The 17,266-nt window shown below is 49.5% G+C and overlaps 17 non-coding genes across 17 annotated transcripts; 5 read left to right on the forward strand and 12 right to left on the reverse strand.

Annotated features, from left to right (window-relative positions):
* Positions 1-1,590: 1,590 nt before the first annotated feature.
* On the reverse strand, positions 1,591-1,662 carry Trnap-cgg. The gene has a single exon. It is a non-coding gene; the product is annotated as a tRNA-Pro (tRNA).
* Positions 1,663-1,903: 241 nt separating this feature from the next.
* On the forward strand, positions 1,904-1,978 carry Trnav-uac. The gene has a single exon. It is a non-coding gene; the product is annotated as a tRNA-Val (tRNA).
* Positions 1,979-2,581: 603 nt separating this feature from the next.
* Positions 2,582-2,654, reverse strand: Trnap-ugg. The gene has a single exon. It is a non-coding gene; the product is annotated as a tRNA-Pro (tRNA).
* A 1,647-nt stretch (positions 2,655-4,301) lies between these two features.
* Trnap-cgg lies at positions 4,302-4,374 on the reverse strand. Its single transcript has one exon. It is a non-coding gene; the product is annotated as a tRNA-Pro (tRNA).
* A 915-nt stretch (positions 4,375-5,289) lies between these two features.
* On the reverse strand, positions 5,290-5,361 carry Trnap-ugg. Its single transcript has one exon. It is a non-coding gene; the product is annotated as a tRNA-Pro (tRNA).
* A 1,644-nt stretch (positions 5,362-7,005) lies between these two features.
* Positions 7,006-7,077, reverse strand: Trnap-cgg. Its single transcript has one exon. It is a non-coding gene; the product is annotated as a tRNA-Pro (tRNA).
* Positions 7,078-7,312: 235 nt separating this feature from the next.
* Trnav-uac lies at positions 7,313-7,385 on the forward strand. The gene has a single exon. It is a non-coding gene; the product is annotated as a tRNA-Val (tRNA).
* A 601-nt stretch (positions 7,386-7,986) lies between these two features.
* Trnap-ugg lies at positions 7,987-8,058 on the reverse strand. The gene has a single exon. It is a non-coding gene; the product is annotated as a tRNA-Pro (tRNA).
* A 1,639-nt stretch (positions 8,059-9,697) lies between these two features.
* Trnap-cgg lies at positions 9,698-9,769 on the reverse strand. The gene has a single exon. It is a non-coding gene; the product is annotated as a tRNA-Pro (tRNA).
* A 235-nt stretch (positions 9,770-10,004) lies between these two features.
* Positions 10,005-10,077, forward strand: Trnav-uac. The gene has a single exon. It is a non-coding gene; the product is annotated as a tRNA-Val (tRNA).
* A 601-nt stretch (positions 10,078-10,678) lies between these two features.
* On the reverse strand, positions 10,679-10,750 carry Trnap-ugg. Its single transcript has one exon. It is a non-coding gene; the product is annotated as a tRNA-Pro (tRNA).
* A 1,642-nt stretch (positions 10,751-12,392) lies between these two features.
* Positions 12,393-12,464, reverse strand: Trnap-cgg. Its single transcript has one exon. It is a non-coding gene; the product is annotated as a tRNA-Pro (tRNA).
* A 235-nt stretch (positions 12,465-12,699) lies between these two features.
* Trnav-uac lies at positions 12,700-12,772 on the forward strand. Its single transcript has one exon. It is a non-coding gene; the product is annotated as a tRNA-Val (tRNA).
* Positions 12,773-13,373: 601 nt separating this feature from the next.
* On the reverse strand, positions 13,374-13,445 carry Trnap-ugg. The gene has a single exon. It is a non-coding gene; the product is annotated as a tRNA-Pro (tRNA).
* A 1,640-nt stretch (positions 13,446-15,085) lies between these two features.
* On the reverse strand, positions 15,086-15,157 carry Trnap-cgg. The gene has a single exon. It is a non-coding gene; the product is annotated as a tRNA-Pro (tRNA).
* Positions 15,158-15,392: 235 nt separating this feature from the next.
* On the forward strand, positions 15,393-15,465 carry Trnav-uac. The gene has a single exon. It is a non-coding gene; the product is annotated as a tRNA-Val (tRNA).
* A 601-nt stretch (positions 15,466-16,066) lies between these two features.
* Trnap-ugg lies at positions 16,067-16,138 on the reverse strand. Its single transcript has one exon. It is a non-coding gene; the product is annotated as a tRNA-Pro (tRNA).
* Positions 16,139-17,266: the final 1,128 nt, after the last annotated feature.

Genomic DNA, 17,266 nt, shown 5'->3' on the forward strand with positions numbered 1-17,266 from the left:
GTGAATTCGCAAGATAAACGCTTTCTGCAGGCAGCACTCACCACTGATGAGAACAATATTAAAGGCAACCGAACAGCAAGCGAAATAACTTCATCGAGCACTGCTTATGATCAGCCGGCAGTGCCTCAGTTTCGGTATGTGGTTTCTCAGGGTTAAGAGAAGGCGAATGCACTAAACAAAAGAACATCGGGAAACCAAGCACCAACTCATAACGAAAAGATTGCACGATATACTGCAAGCAAAATTTCCAGAAGACGGATACTGAAGACGCCGCAGACAACAGAATTATTCTATGCAGTAACGATTATCTAGGAAGCGTGAATTGCATGTGCTGCTCCACCGCACAACTTCTTATGATACTGTTTTACTTATTCTAAATTTTCATTACTCATCGTCTCTAGAATACTGTGTGGTTATCACCTGGTTTCCAACAGCGATAGTAGTAAGTAAATCGACTAAAAAGTCTTTCAAAGTAGGTCAGACACAAAAAAAAAAAAAAAAAAAATCGGAGCTGCGTGTAGCTCATGTCATTCTGCTTTCAAACGTGAATCTCCGGCTGGGAGTAGTGGCGTACTTCTGTAATCCAAGCTTCTGGGAGGCCGTTGTGTGGGAGAGATCTGGAAACAACTACAGATTCGGGCCGTTCCACGAGCTCAGGAACGGCCGCGATGCCTTCATCGAGCTCTGCAGATCGACGGGACGACAGTGTGGAAATTTCGGGCAAGCGGTGGCTAGGGGTTAAGAGAAGCCAAACGCACTAAACACAAGAAATTCGGGAAACCGAAGCACACAACTCATAACGAAAAGATTGCGGAATGCAGTGCGAAAGCAAAAGTTCGAGAAGACCAACTCTGAAGCCATCGGCGCGCTAGGAATTATTCCGCACAAGAGGCGATCATGTAGGAAGAGCGCGATGGACGCTGTCGCTCGACCACACAATAAAATTTTGCTTAATCCAAATTTGCAATACCGGTTCGACACTAGAATGCTGCGCCTTGGTTCTTCCAAAAGCGGTAGTAATAAGCACGTAGACTGCAGTGTCATTTAGGGGTAGTGAGTCAGACATGGAGAGGATATAAGGCGGGTGGAATATGCAACGACAGGGGGGCATTGCAGGGGCGGCCGCCGGCTCCTTGCGCTGTGGCGCGCCGGTGCCGGCGGCGGCCTGGCTGGGCTGCTGGTGCCTCCATGTAGAGCTGCCGCCGAGCCCAGGCACCGTGCCGCTAACGAAGCGATTGCCTTTAGTGACATCTTTTGCAATAACGACTGCGCGAATCGACGGTATCTCGTAAGGACAGAAAGAGCAGCAGCTGCCGCCGAGCCCAGGCGCCGTGCCTAACACGCAGAAGGTCCCCGGTTGGATTGCGGGCGGAAAGCCGTTTTCGTCGCACTCAGCAAGACACTTGCTACGATCTCTACTGTGACCATTTAAATCAAACGTTCCATCAGCAGGGTGGCACATGGCTCAAATGAAACATGAAACGGTTTCAGAACTGGTTGTCGGATTTTAGCGCTGACTTGGAGGCCTGGAAATGCGCGAAACAGCCGCCCGCCATGCGATTTGTTGCCACACCGTTGTACAAAACGCAAGGGCTCGTCCGGGATTTGAACCCGGGACCTCCTGCACCCGAAGCAGGAATCATACCCCTAGACCAACGAGCCTATTCGTTCCGGAAAACGCACTGCATGTGAATGACGCCACCCTTTGATGGGTCTCACCATGTAGGGCTGCAGCTCAGCCAGCGTTCTCCCTGTCTGTCGCGGTTGGATTGTTTTTTATCGACGTCTTTTACTATAGGAACGTTCACGAATCGGAGGGAGCTCGTAGCCGATGCCCCTTGCTAACACAGAAGACAAACTGTTGCTATTACGAGTCTCCGGGTGGTACATGAAAGCGACCGTCGTTTCCGTGGGTGTAGCGGTTATCACGTCTGCTTTACACGCAGAAGGTCCCCCGGTTCGATCCCGGGCGGGAACACAACAATTTTAATCTATATTTCGGATTTCATTTCCGAGATGACCTCACGTCCGCGTATGCAGAGACAAGCAATGTCGTATGCTAGACGGATAGGGCGTCATTTTACTGTCAAAATACTGTTGCTCTCTTATTGCACCGGTATTTGGTAACTGAGAACGCCCCTAGCTCCATTATGGCTGGCAAAATTTATAATCCGGTTCTTCTGGGCTACTTCAAGTGCGCTTGCTACTGGCTTTCCTGAGCTCACCCTACTCGCCTTGTCACAGCTCTGTCAAAGTGTGATGCTAACTAATAATGAGAAACTCTTAGCCACGCTCAATCTTACATGCCACCCCTTGGTTGTTGCCGTCGCTAGTAAGATGAGGGTAGACTGTCGCACAATTAAGCTGAATCTCCACTCACGGTGCACATATTCCGCAAAGACAACCTTGTTTTCCGTTGCATGCAAAATTACCGTCTGCGTTTCTATCGAATTCCACCTACGTACTTTACTGGGTGCCGCATTCTTGTTATATCCACGTGCTATAACAGGCGTCTACTCTTCATTGAGGAGCTGCAACCGGGACTGAGTTCCACCTACTCTTCAGCACGGTCAAAATGGCAGGGCTCGTCCGGGGATTTGAACCCGGGACCTCCTGCACCCAAAGCAGGAATCATACCCCTAGACCAACGAGCCACCTGTCTGGAGCAGTCAAGTTAATCCCAAGTAGTGGACCTCACAGGGAACACAAACTTTCACGTGAATTCGCAAGATAAACGCTTTCTGCAGGCAGCACTCACCACTGATGAGAACAATATTAAAGGCAACGAACAGCAAGCGAAATAACTTCATCGAGCACTGCTTATGATCAGCCGGCAGTGCCTCAGTTTCGGTATGTGGTTTCTCAGGGTTAAGAGAAGGCGAATGCACTAAACAAAAGAACATCGGGAAAACCAAGCACCAACTCATAACGAAAAGATTGCACGATATACTGCAAGCAAAATTTCCAGAAGACGGATACTGAAGGACGCCGCAGGACAACAGAATTATTCTATGCAGTAACGATTATCTAGGAAGCGTGAATTGCATGTGCTGCTCCACCGCACAACTTCTTATGATACTGTTTTACTTATTCTAAATTTTCATTACCTCATCGTCTCTAGAATACTGTGTGGTTATCACCTGGTTTCCAACAGCGATAGTAGTAAGTAAATCGACTAAAAAGTCTTTCAAAGTAGGTCAGACACAAAAAAAAAAAAAAAAATCGGAGCTGCGTGTAGCTCATGTCATTCTGCTTTCAAACGTGAATCTCCGGCTGGGAGTAGTGGCGTACTTCTGTAATCCAAGCTTCTGGGAGGCCGTTGTGTGGGAGAGATCTGGAAACAACTACAGATTCGGCCGTTCCACGAGCTCAGGAACGGCCGCGATGCCTTCATCGAGCTCTGCAGATCGACGGACGACAGTGTGGAAATTTCGGCAAGCGGTGGCTAGGGGTTAAGAGAAGCCAAACGCACTAAACACAAGAAAGTCGGGAAACCGAAGCACACAACTCATAACGAAAAGATTGCGGAATGCAGTGCGAAAGCAAAAGTTCGAGAAGACCAACTCTGAAGCCATCGGCGCGCTAGGAATTATTCCGCACAAGAGGCGATCATGTAGGAAGAGCGCGATGACGCTGTCGCTCGACCACACAATAAAATTTTGCTTAATCCAAATTTGCAATACCGGTTCGACACTTAGAATGCTGCGCCTTGGTTCTTCCAAAAGCGGTAGTAATAAGCACGTAGACTGCAGTGTCATTTAGGGTAGTGAGTCAGACATGGAGAGGATATAAGGCGGGTGGAATATGCAACGACAGGGGGCATTGCAGGGCGGCCGCCGGCTCCTTGCGCTGTGGCGCGCCGGTGCCGGCGGCGGCCTGGCTGGGCTGCTGGTGCCTCCATGTAGAGCTGCCGCCGAGCCCAGGCACCGTGCCGCTAACGAAGCGATTGCCTTTAGTGACATCTTTTGCAATAACGACTGCGCGAATCGACGGTATCTCGTAAGGACAGAAAGAGCAGCAGCTGCCCGCCGAGCCCAGGCGCCGTGCCTAACACGCAGAAGGTCCCCGGTTGGATTGCGGGCGGAAAGCCGTTTTCGTCGCACTCAGCAAGACACTTGCTACGATCTCTACTGTGACCATTTAAATCAAACGTTCCATCAGCAGGGGTGCACATGGCTCAAATGAAACATGAAACGGTTTCAGAACTGGTTGTCGGATTTTAGCGCTGACTTGGAGGCCTGGAAATGCGCGAAACAGCCGCCGCCATGCGATTTGTTGCCACACCGTTGTACAAAACGCAAGGGCTCGTCCCGGGATTTGAACCCGGGACCTCCTGCACCCGAAGCAGGAATCATACCCCTAGACCAACGAGCCTATTCGTTCCGAAAACGCACTGCATGTGAATGACGCCACCTTTGATGGTCTCACCATGTAGGGCTGCAGCTCAGCCAGCGTTCTCCCTGTCTGTCGCGGTTGGATTGTTTTTATCGACGTCTTTTACTATAGGAACTTCACGAATCGGAGGGAGCTCGTAGCCGATGCCCTTGCTAACACAGAAGACAAAACTGTTGCTATTACGAGTCTCCGGGTGGTACATGAAAGCGACCGTCGTTTTCCGTGGTGTAGCGGTTATCACGTCTGCTTTTACACGCAGAAGGTCCCCGGTTCGATCCCGGGCGGGGAACACAACAATTTTAATCTATATTTCGGATTTCATTTCCGAGATGACCTCACGTCCGCGTATGCAGAGACAAGCAATGTCGTATGCTAGACGGATAGGGCGTCATTTTACTGTCAAATACTGTTTGCTCTCTTATTGCACCGGTATTTGGTAACTGAGAACGCCCCTAGCTCCATTATGGCTGGCAAAATTTATAATCCGGTTCTTCTGGGCTACTTCAAGTGCGCTTGCTACTGGCTTTCCTGAGCTCACCCTACTCGCCTTGTCACAGCTCTGTCAAAGTGTGATGCTAACTAATAATGAGAAACTCTTAGCCACGCTCAATCTTACATGCCACCCCTTGGTTGTTGCCGTCGCTAGTAAGATGAGGGTAGACTGTCCGCACAATTAAGCTGAATCTCCACTCACGGTGCACATATTCCGCAAAGACAACCTTGTTTTCCGTTGCATGCAAAATTACCGTCTGCGTTTCTATCGAATTCCACCTACGTACTTTACTGGTGCCGCATTCTTGTTATATCCACGTGCTATAACAGGCGTCTACTCTTCATTGAGGAGCTGCAACCGGGACTGAGTTCCACCTACTCTTCAGCACGGTCAAAATGGCAGGGCTCGTCCGGGATTTGAACCCGGGACCTCCTGCACCCAAAGCAGGAATCATACCCCTAGACCAACGAGCCACCTGTCTGGAGCAGTCAAGTTAATCCCAAGTAGTGGACCTCACAGGGAACACAAACTTTCACGTGAATTCGCAAGATAAACGCTTTCTGCAGGCAGCACTCACCACTGATGAGAACAATATTAAAGGCAACGAACAGCAAGCGAAATAACTTCATCGAGCACTGCTTATGATCAGCCGGCAGTGCCTCAGTTTCGGTATGTGGTTTCTCAGGGTTAAGAGAAGGCGAATGCACTAAACAAAAGAACATCGGGAAACCAAGCACCAACTCATAACGAAAAGATTGCACGATATACTGCAAGCAAAATTTCCAGAAGACGGATACTGAAGACGCCGCAGACAACAGAATTATTCTATGCAGTAACGATTATCTAGGAAGCGTGAATTGCATGTGCTGCTCCACCGCACAACTTCTTATGATACTGTTTTACTTATTCTAAATTTTCATTACCTCATCGTCTCTAGAATACTGTGTGGTTATCACCTGGTTTCCAACAGCGATAGTAGTAAGTAAATCGACTAAAAAGTCTTTCAAAGTAGGTCAGACACAAAAAAAAAAAAAAAAAATCGGCGCTGCGTGTAGCTCATGTCATTCTGCTTTCAAACGTGAATCTCCGGCTGGGAGTAGTGGCGTACTTCTGTAATCCAAGCTTCTGGGAGGCCGTTGTGTGGAGAGATCTGGAAACAACTACAGATTCGGCCGTTCCACGAGCTCAGGAACGGCCGCGATGCCTTCATCGAGCTCTGCAGATCGACGGACGACAGTGTGGAAATTTCGGCAAGCGGTGGCTAGGGGTTAAGAGAAGCCAAACGCACTAAACACAAGAAAGTCGGGGAAACCGAAGCACACAACTCATAACGAAAAGATTGCGGAATGCAGTGCGAAAGCAAAAGTTCGAGAAGACCAACTCTGAAGCCATCGGCGCGCTAGGAATTATTCCGCACAAGAGGCGATCATGTAGGAAGAGCGCGATGACGCTGTCGCTCGACCACACAATAAAATTTTGCTTAATCCAAATTTGCAATACCGGTTCGACACTAGAATGCTGCGCCTTGGTTCTTCCAAAAGCGGGTAGTAATAAGCACGTAGACTGCAGTGTCATTTAGGGTAGTGAGTCAGACATGGAGAGGATATAAGGCGGGTGGAATATGCAACGACAGGGGGCATTGCAGGGCGGCCGCCGGCTCCTTGCGCTGTGGCGCGCCGGTGCCGGCGGCGGCCTGGCTGGGCTGCTGGTGCCTCCATGTAGAGCTGCCGCCGAGCCCAGGCACCGTGCCGCTAACGAAGCGATTGCCTTTAGTGACATCTTTTGCAATAACGACTGCGCGAATCGACGGTATCTCGTAAGGACAGAAAGAGCAGCAGCTGCCGCCGAGCCCAGGCGCCGTGCCTAACACGCAGAAGGTCCCCCGGTTGGATTGCGGGCGGAAAGCCGTTTTCGTCGCACTCAGCAAGACACTTGCTACGATCTCTACTGTGACCATTTAAATCAAACGTTCCATCAGCAGGGTGCACATGGCTCAAATGAAACATGAAACGGTTTCAGAACTGGTTGTCGGATTTTAGCGCTGACTTGGAGGCCTGGAAATGCGCGAAACAGCCGCCGCCATGCGATTTGTTGCCACACCGTTGTACAAAACGCAAGGGCTCGTCCGGGATTTGAACCCGGGACCTCCTGCACCCGAAGCAGGAATCATACCCCTAGACCAACGAGCCTATTCGTTCCGAAAACGCACTGCATGTGAATGACGCCACCTTTGATGGTCTCACCATGTAGGGCTGCAGCTCAGCCAGCGTTCTCCCTGTCTGTCGCGGTTGGATTGTTTTTATCGACGTCTTTTACTATAGGAACTTCACGAATCGGAGGGAGCTCGTAGCCGATGCCCTTGCTAACACAGAAGACAAACTGTTGCTATTACGAGTCTCCGGGTGGTACATGAAAGCGACCGTCGTTTCCGTGGTGTAGCGGTTATCACGTCTGCTTTACACGCAGAAGGTCCCCGGTTCGATCCCGGGCGGGAACACAACAATTTTAATCTATATTTCGGATTTCATTTCCGAGATGACCTCACGTCCGCGTATGCAGAGACAAGCAATGTCGTATGCTAGACGGATAGGGCGTCATTTTACTGTCAAATACTGTTGCTCTCTTATTGCACCGGTATTTGGTAACTGAGAACGCCCCTAGCTCCATTATGGCTGGCAAAATTTATAATCCGGTTCTTCTGGGCTACTTCAAGTGCGCTTGCTACTGGCTTTCCTGAGCTCACCCTACTCGCCTTGTCACAGCTCTGTCAAAGTGTGATGCTAACTAATAATGAGAAACTCTTAGCCACGCTCAATCTTACATGCCACCCCTTGGTTGTTGCCGTCGCTAGTAAGATGAGGGTAGACTGTCGCACAATTAAGCTGAATCTCCACTCACGGTGCACATATTCCGCAAAGACAACCTTGTTTTCCGTTGCATGCAAAATTACCGTCTGCGTTTCTATCGAATTCCACCTACGTACTTTACTGGTGCCGCATTCTTGTTATATCCACGTGCTATAACAGGCGTCTACTCTTCATTGAGGAGCTGCAACCGGGACTGAGTTCCACCTACTCTTCAGCACGGTCAAAATGGCAGGGCTCGTCCGGGATTTGAACCCGGGACCTCCTGCACCCAAAGCAGGAATCATACCCCTAGACCAACGAGCCACCTGTCTGGAGCAGTCAAGTTAATCCCAAGTAGTGGACCTCACAGGGAACACAAACTTTCACGTGAATTCGCAAGATAAACGCTTTCTGCAGGCAGCACTCACCACTGATGAGAACAATATTAAAGGCAACGAACAGCAAGCGAAATAACTTCATCGAGCACTGCTTATGATCAGCCGGCAGTGCCTCAGTTTCGGTATGTGGTTTCTCAGGGTTAAGAGAAGGCGAATGCACTAAACAAAAGAACATCGGGAAACCAAGCACCAACTCATAACGAAAAGATTGCACGATATACTGCAAGCAAAATTTCCAGAAGACGGATACTGAAGACGCCGCAGACAACAGAATTATTCTATGCAGTAACGATTATCTAGGAAGCGTGAATTGCATGTGCTGCTCCACCGCACAACTTCTTATGATACTGTTTTACTTATTCTAAATTTTCATTACCTCATCGTCTCTAGAATACTGTGTGGTTATCACCTGGTTTCCAACAGCGATAGTAGTAAGTAAATCGACTAAAAAGTCTTTCAAAGTAGGTCAGACACAAAAAAAAAAAAAAATCGGAGCTGCGTGTAGCTCATGTCATTCTGCTTTCAAACGTGAATCTCCGGCTGGGAGTAGTGGCGTACTTCTGTAATCCAAGCTTCTGGGAGGCCGTTGTGTGGGAGAGATCTGGAAACAACTACAGATTCGGCCGTTCCACGAGCTCAGGAACGGCCGCGATGCCTTCATCGAGCTCTGCAGATCGACGGACGACAGTGTGGAAATTTCGGCAAGCGGTGGCTAGGGGTTAAGAGAAGCCAAACGCACTAAACACAAGAAAGTCGGGAAACCGAAGCACACAACTCATAACGAAAAGATTGCGGAATGCAGTGCGAAAGCAAAAGTTCGAGAAGACCAACTCTGAAGCCATCGGCGCGCTAGGAATTATTCCGCACAAGAGGCGATCATGTAGGAAGAGCGCGATGACGCTGTCGCTCGACCACACAATAAAATTTTGCTTAATCCAAATTTGCAATACCGGTTCGACACTAGAATGCTGCGCCTTGGTTCTTCCAAAAGCGGTAGTAATAAGCACGTAGACTGCAGTGTCATTTAGGGTAGTGAGTCAGACATGGAGAGGATATAAGGCGGGTGGAATATGCAACGACAGGGGGCATTGCAGGGCGGCCGCCGGCTCCTTGCGCTGTGGCGCGCCGGTGCCGGCGGCGGCCTGGCTGGGCTGCTGGTGCCTCCATGTAGAGCTGCCGCCGAGCCCAGGCACCGTGCCGCTAACGAAGCGATTGCCTTTAGTGACATCTTTTGCAATAACGACTGCGCGAATCGACGGTATCTCGTAAGGACAGAAAGAGCAGCAGCTGCCGCCGAGCCCAGGCGCCGTGCCTAACACGCAGAAGGTCCCCGGTTGGATTGCGGGCGGAAAGCCGTTTTCGTCGCACTCAGCAAGACACTTGCTACGATCTCTACTGTGACCATTTAAATCAAACGTTCCATCAGCAGGGTGCACATGGCTCAAATGAAACATGAAACGGTTTCAGAACTGGTTGTCGGATTTTAGCGCTGACTTGGAGGCCTGGAAATGCGCGAAACAGCCGCCGCCATGCGATTTGTTGCCACACCGTTGTACAAAACGCAAGGGCTCGTCCGGGATTTGAACCCGGGACCTCCTGCACCCGAAGCAGGAATCATACCCCTAGACCAACGAGCCTATTCGTTCCGAAAACGCACTGCATGTGAATGACGCCACCTTTGATGGTCTCACCATGTAGGGCTGCAGCTCAGCCAGCGTTCTCCCTGTCTGTCGCGGTTGGATTGTTTTTATCGACGTCTTTTACTATAGGAACTTCACGAATCGGAGGGAGCTCGTAGCCGATGCCCTTGCTAACACAGAAGACAAACTGTTGCTATTACGAGTCTCCGGGTGGTACATGAAAGCGACCGTCGTTTCCGTGGTGTAGCGGTTATCACGTCTGCTTTACACGCAGAAGGTCCCCGGTTCGATCCCGGGCGGGAACACAACAATTTTAATCTATATTTCGGATTTCATTTCCGAGATGACCTCACGTCCGCGTATGCAGAGACAAGCAATGTCGTATGCTAGACGGATAGGGCGTCATTTTACTGTCAAATACTGTTGCTCTCTTATTGCACCGGTATTTGGTAACTGAGAACGCCCCTAGCTCCATTATGGCTGGCAAAATTTATAATCCGGTTCTTCTGGGCTACTTCAAGTGCGCTTGCTACTGGCTTTCCTGAGCTCACCCTACTCGCCTTGTCACAGCTCTGTCAAAGTGTGATGCTAACTAATAATGAGAAACTCTTAGCCACGCTCAATCTTACATGCCACCCCTTGGTTGTTGCCGTCGCTAGTAAGATGAGGGTAGACTGTCGCACAATTAAGCTGAATCTCCACTCACGGTGCACATATTCCGCAAAGACAACCTTGTTTTCCGTTGCATGCAAAATTACCGTCTGCGTTTCTATCGAATTCCACCTACGTACTTTACTGGTGCCGCATTCTTGTTATATCCACGTGCTATAACAGGCGTCTACTCTTCATTGAGGAGCTGCAACCGGGACTGAGTTCCACCTACTCTTCAGCACGGTCAAAATGGCAGGGCTCGTCCGGGATTTGAACCCGGGACCTCCTGCACCCAAAGCAGGAATCATACCCCTAGACCAACGAGCCACCTGTCTGGAGCAGTCAAGTTAATCCCAAGTAGTGGACCTCACAGGGAACACAAACTTTCACGTGAATTCGCAAGATAAACGCTTTCTGCAGGCAGCACTCACCACTGATGAGAACAATATTAAAGGCAACGAACAGCAAGCGAAATAACTTCATCGAGCACTGCTTATGATCAGCCGGCAGTGCCTCAGTTTCGGTATGTGGTTTCTCAGGGTTAAGAGAAGGCGAATGCACTAAACAAAAGAACATCGGGAAACCAAGCACCAACTCATAACGAAAAGATTGCACGATATACTGCAAGCAAAATTTCCAGAAGACGGATACTGAAGACGCCGCAGACAACAGAATTATTCTATGCAGTAACGATTATCTAGGAAGCGTGAATTGCATGTGCTGCTCCACCGCACAACTTCTTATGATACTGTTTTACTTATTCTAAATTTTCATTACCTCATCGTCTCTAGAATACTGTGTGGTTATCACCTGGTTTCCAACAGCGATAGTAGTAAGTAAATCGACTAAAAAGTCTTTCAAAGTAGGTCAGACACAAAAAAAAAAAAAAAAAATCGGCGCTGCGTGTAGCTCATGTCATTCTGCTTTCAAACGTGAATCTCCGGCTGGGAGTAGTGGCGTACTTCTGTAATCCAAGCTTCTGGGAGGCCGTTGTGTGGGAGAGATCTGGAAACAACTACAGATTCGGCCGTTCCACGAGCTCAGGAACGGCCGCGATGCCTTCATCGAGCTCTGCAGATCGACGGACGACAGTGTGGAAATTTCGGCAAGCGGTGGCTAGGGGTTAAGAGAAGCCAAACGCACTAAACACAAGAAAGTCGGGAAACCGAAGCACACAACTCATAACGAAAAGATTGCGGAATGCAGTGCGAAAGCAAAAGTTCGAGAAGACCAACTCTGAAGCCATCGGCGCGCTAGGAATTATTCCGCACAAGAGGCGATCATGTAGGAAGAGCGCGATGACGCTGTCGCTCGACCACACAATAAAATTTTGCTTAATCCAAATTTGCAATACCGGTTCGACACTAGAATGCTGCGCCTTGGTTCTTCCAAAAGCGGTAGTAATAAGCACGTAGACTGCAGTGTCATTTAGGGTAGTGAGTCAGACATGGAGAGGATATAAGGCGGGTGGAATATGCAACGACAGGGGGCATTGCAGGGCGGCCGCCGGCTCCTTGCGCTGTGGCGCGCCGGTGCCGGCGGCGGCCTGGCTGGGCTGCTGGTGCCTCCATGTAGAGCTGCCGCCGAGCCCAGGCACCGTGCCGCTAACGAAGCGATTGCCTTTAGTGACATCTTTTGCAATAACGACTGCGCGAATCGACGGTATCTCGTAAGGACAGAAAGAGCAGCAGCTGCCGCCGAGCCCAGGCGCCGTGCCTAACACGCAGAAGGTCCCCGGTTGGATTGCGGGCGGAAAGCCGTTTTCGTCGCACTCAGCAAGACACTTGCTACGATCTCTACTGTGACCATTTAAATCAAACGTTCCATCAGCAGGGTGCACATGGCTCAAATGAAACATGAAACGGTTTCAGAACTGGTTGTCGGATTTTAGCGCTGACTTGGAGGCCTGGAAATGCGCGAAACAGCCGCCGCCATGCGATTTGTTGCCACACCGTTGTACAAAACGCAAGGGCTCGTCCGGGATTTGAACCCGGGACCTCCTGCACCCGAAGCAGGAATCATACCCCTAGACCAACGAGCCTATTCGTTCCGAAAACGCACTGCATGTGAATGACGCCACCTTTGATGGTCTCACCATGTAGGGCTGCAGCTCAGCCAGCGTTCTCCCTGTCTGTCGCGGTTGGATTGTTTTTATCGACGTCTTTTACTATAGGAACTTCACGAATCGGAGGGAGCTCGTAGCCGATGCCCTTGCTAACACAGAAGACAAACTGTTGCTATTACGAGTCTCCGGGTGGTACATGAAAGCGACCGTCGTTTCCGTGGTGTAGCGGTTATCACGTCTGCTTTACACGCAGAAGGTCCCCGGTTCGATCCCGGGCGGGAACACAACAATTTTAATCTATATTTCGGATTTCATTTCCGAGATGACCTCACGTCCGCGTATGCAGAGACAAGCAATGTCGTATGCTAGACGGATAGGGCGTCATTTTACTGTCAAATACTGTTGCTCTCTTATTGCACCGGTATTTGGTAACTGAGAACGCCCCTAGCTCCATTATGGCTGGCAAAATTTATAATCCGGTTCTTCTGGGCTACTTCAAGTGCGCTTGCTACTGGCTTTCCTGAGCTCACCCTACTCGCCTTGTCACAGCTCTGTCAAAGTGTGATGCTAACTAATAATGAGAAACTCTTAGCCACGCTCAATCTTACATGCCACCCCTTGGTTGTTGCCGTCGCTAGTAAGATGAGGGTAGACTGTCGCACAATTAAGCTGAATCTCCACTCACGGTGCACATATTCCGCAAAGACAACCTTGTTTTCCGTTGCATGCAAAATTACCGTCTGCGTTTCTATCGAATTCCACCTACGTACTTTACTGGTGCCGCATTCTTGTTATATCCACGTGCTATAACAGGCGTCTACTCTTCATTGAGGAGCTGCAACCGGGACTGAGTTCCACCTACTCTTCAGCACGGTCAAAATGGCAGGGCTCGTCCGGGATTTGAACCCGGGACCTCCTGCACCCAAAGCAGGAATCATACCCCTAGACCAACGAGCCACCTGTCTGGAGCAGTCAAGTTAATCCCAAGTAGTGGACCTCACAGGGAACACAAACTTTCACGTGAATTCGCAAGATAAACGCTTTCTGCAGGCAGCACTCACCACTGATGAGAACAATATTAAAGGCAACGAACAGCAAGCGAAATAACTTCATCGAGCACTGCTTATGATCAGCCGGCAGTGCCTCAGTTTCGGTATGTGGTTTCTCAGGGTTAAGAGAAGGCGAATGCACTAAACAAAAGAACATCGGGAAACCAAGCACCAACTCATAACGAAAAGATTGCACGATATACTGCAAGCAAAATTTCCAGAAGACGGATACTGAAGACGCCGCAGACAACAGAATTATTCTATGCAGTAACGATTATCTAGGAAGCGTGAATTGCATGTGCTGCTCCACCGCACAACTTCTTATGATACTGTTTTACTTATTCTAAATTTTCATTACCTCATCGTCTCTAGAATACTGTGTGGTTATCACCTGGTTTCCAACAGCGATAGTAGTAAGTAAATCGACTAAAAAGTCTTTCAAAGTAGGTCAGACACAAAAAAAAAAAAAAAATCGGCGCTGCGTGTAGCTCATGTCATTCTGCTTTCAAACGTGAATCTCCGGCTGGGAGTAGTGGCGTACTTCTGTAATCCAAGCTTCTGGGAGGCCGTTGTGTGGGAGAGATCTGGAAACAACTACAGATTCGGCCGTTCCACGAGCTCAGGAACGGCCGCGATGCCTTCATCGAGCTCTGCAGATCGACGGACGACAGTGTGGAAATTTCGGCAAGCGGTGGCTAGGGGTTAAGAGAAGCCAAACGCACTAAACACAAGAAAGTCGGGAAACCGAAGCACACAACTCATAACGAAAAGATTGCGGAATGCAGTGCGAAAGCAAAAGTTCGAGAAGACCAACTCTGAAGCCATCGGCGCGCTAGGAATTATTCCGCACAAGAGGCGATCATGTAGGAAGAGCGAGATGACGCTGTCGCTCGACCACACAATAAAATTTTGCTTAATCCAAATTTGCAATGCCGGTTCGACACTAGAATGCTGCGCCTTGGTTCTTCCAAAAGCGGTAGTAATAAGCACGTAGACTGCAGTGTCATTTAGGGTAGTGAGTCAGACATGGAGAGGATATAAGGCGGGTGGAATATGCAACGACAGGGGGCATTGCAGGGCGGCCGCCGGCTCCTTGCGCTGTGGCGCGCCGGTGCCGGCGGCGGCCTGGCTGGGCTGCTGGTGCCTCCATGTAGAGCTGCCGCCGAGCCCAGGCACCGTGCCGCTAACGAAGCGATTGCCTTTAGTGACATCTTTTGCAATAACGACTGCGCGAATCGACGGTATCTCGTAAGGACAGAAAGAGCAGCAGCTGCCGCCGAGCCCAGGCGCCGTGCCTAACACGCAGAAGGTCCCCGGTTGGATTGCGGGCGGAAAGCCGTTTTCGTCGCACTCAGCAAGACACTTGCTACGATCTCTACTGTGACCATTTAAATCAAACGTTCCATCAGCAGGGTGCACATGGCTCAAATGAAACATGAAACGGTTTCAGAACTGGTTGTCGGATTTTAGCGCTGACTTGGAGGCCTGGAAATGCGCGAAACAGCCGCCGCCATGCGATTTGTTGCCACACCGTTGTACAAAACGCAAGGGCTCGTCCGGGATTTGAACCCGGGACCTCCTGCACCCGAAGCAGGAATCATACCCCTAGACCAACGAGCCTATTCGTTCCGAAAACGCACTGCATGTGAATGACGCCACCTTTGATGGTCTCACCATGTAGGGCTGCAGCTCAGCCAGCGTTCTCCCTGTCTGTCGCGGTTGGATTGTTTTTATCGACGTCTTTTACTATAGGAACTTCACGAATCGGAGGGAGCTCGTAGCCGATGCCCTTGCTAACACAGAAGACAAACTGTTGCTATTACGAGTCTCCGGGTGGTACATGAAAGCGACCGTCGTTTCCGTGGTGTAGCGGTTATCACGTCTGCTTTACACGCAGAAGGTCCCCGGTTCGATCCCGGGCGGGAACACAACAATTTTAATCTATATTTCGGATTTCATTTCCGAGATGACCTCACGTCCGCGTATGCAGAGACAAGCAATGTCGTATGCTAGACGGATAGGGCGTCATTTTACTGTCAAATACTGTTGCTCTCTTATTGCACCGGTATTTGGTAACTGAGAACGCCCCTAGCTCCATTATGGCTGGCAAAATTTATAATCCGGTTCTTCTGGGCTACTTCAAGTGCGCTTGCTACTGGCTTTCCTGAGCTCACCCTACTCGCCTTGTCACAGCTCTGTCAAAGTGTGATGCTAACTAATAATGAGAAACTCTTAGCCACGCTCAATCTTACATGCCACCCCTTGGTTGTTGCCGTCGCTAGTAAGATGAGGGTAGACTGTCGCACAATTAAGCTGAATCTCCACTCACGGTGCACATATTCCGCAAAGACAACCTTGTTTTCCGTTGCATGCAAAATTACCGTCTGCGTTTCTATCGAATTCCACCTACGTACTTTACTGGTGCCGCATTCTTGTTATATCCACGTGCTATAACAGGCGTCTACTCTTCATTGAGGAGCTGCAACCGGGACTGAGTTCCACCTACTCTTCAGCACGGTCAAAATGGCAGGGCTCGTCCGGGATTTGAACCCGGGACCTCCTGCACCCAAAGCAGGAATCATACCCCTAGACCAACGAGCCACCTGTCTGGAGCAGTCAAGTTAATCCCAAGTAGTGGACCTCACAGGGAACACAAACTTTCACGTGAATTCGCAAGATAAACGCTTTCTGCAGGCAGCACTCACCACTGATGAGAACAATATTAAAGGCAACGAACAGCAAGCGAAATAACTTCATCGAGCACTGCTTATGATCAGCCGGCAGTGCCTCAGTTTCGGTATGTGGTTTCTCAGGGTTAAGAGAAGGCGAATGCACTAAACAAAAGAACATCGGGAAACCAAGCACCAACTCATAACGAAAAGATTGCACGATATACTGCAAGCAAAATTTCCAGAAGACGGATACTGAAGACGCCGCAGACAACAGAATTATTCTATGCAGTAACGATTATCTAGGAAGCGTGAATTGCATGTGCTGCTCCACCGCACAACTTCTTATGATACTGTTTTACTTATTCTAAATTTTCATTACCTCATCGTCTCTAGAATACTGTGTGGTTATCACCTGGTTTCCAACAGCGATAGTAGTAAGTAAATCGACTAAAAAGTCTTTCAAAGTAGGTCAGACACAAAAAAAAAAAAAAAATCGGCGCTGCGTGTAGCTCATGTCATTCTGCTTTCAAACGTGAATCTCCGGCTGGGAGTAGTGGCGTACTTCTGTAATCCAAGCTTCTGGGAGGCCGTTGTGTGGGAGAGATCTGGAAACAACTACAGATTCGGCCGTTCCACGAGCTCAGGAACGGCCGCGATGCCTTCATCGAGCTCTGCAGATCGACGGACGACAGTGTGGAAATTTCGGCAAGCGGTGGCTAGGGGTTAAGAGAAGCCAAACGCACTAAACACAAGAAAGTCGGGAAACCGAAGCACACAACTCATAACGAAAAGATTGCGGAATGCAGTGCGAAAGCAAAAGTTCGAGAAGACCAACTCTGAAGCCATCGGCGCGCTAGGAATTATTCCGCACAAGAGGCGATCATGTAGGAAGAGCGAGATGACGCTGTCGCTCGACCACACAATAAAATTTTGCTTAATCCAAATTTGCAATGCCGGTTCGACACTAGAATGCTGCGCCTTGGTTCTTCCAAAAGCGGTAGTAATAAGCACGTAGACTGCAGTGTCATTTAGGGTAGTGAGTCAGACATGGAGAGGA

The sequence above is a fragment of the Schistocerca piceifrons genome, unplaced genomic scaffold (assembly GCF_021461385.2).
Source record: "Schistocerca piceifrons isolate TAMUIC-IGC-003096 unplaced genomic scaffold, iqSchPice1.1 HiC_scaffold_537, whole genome shotgun sequence".
Classification (NCBI taxonomy): domain Eukaryota; kingdom Metazoa; phylum Arthropoda; class Insecta; order Orthoptera; family Acrididae; genus Schistocerca; species Schistocerca piceifrons.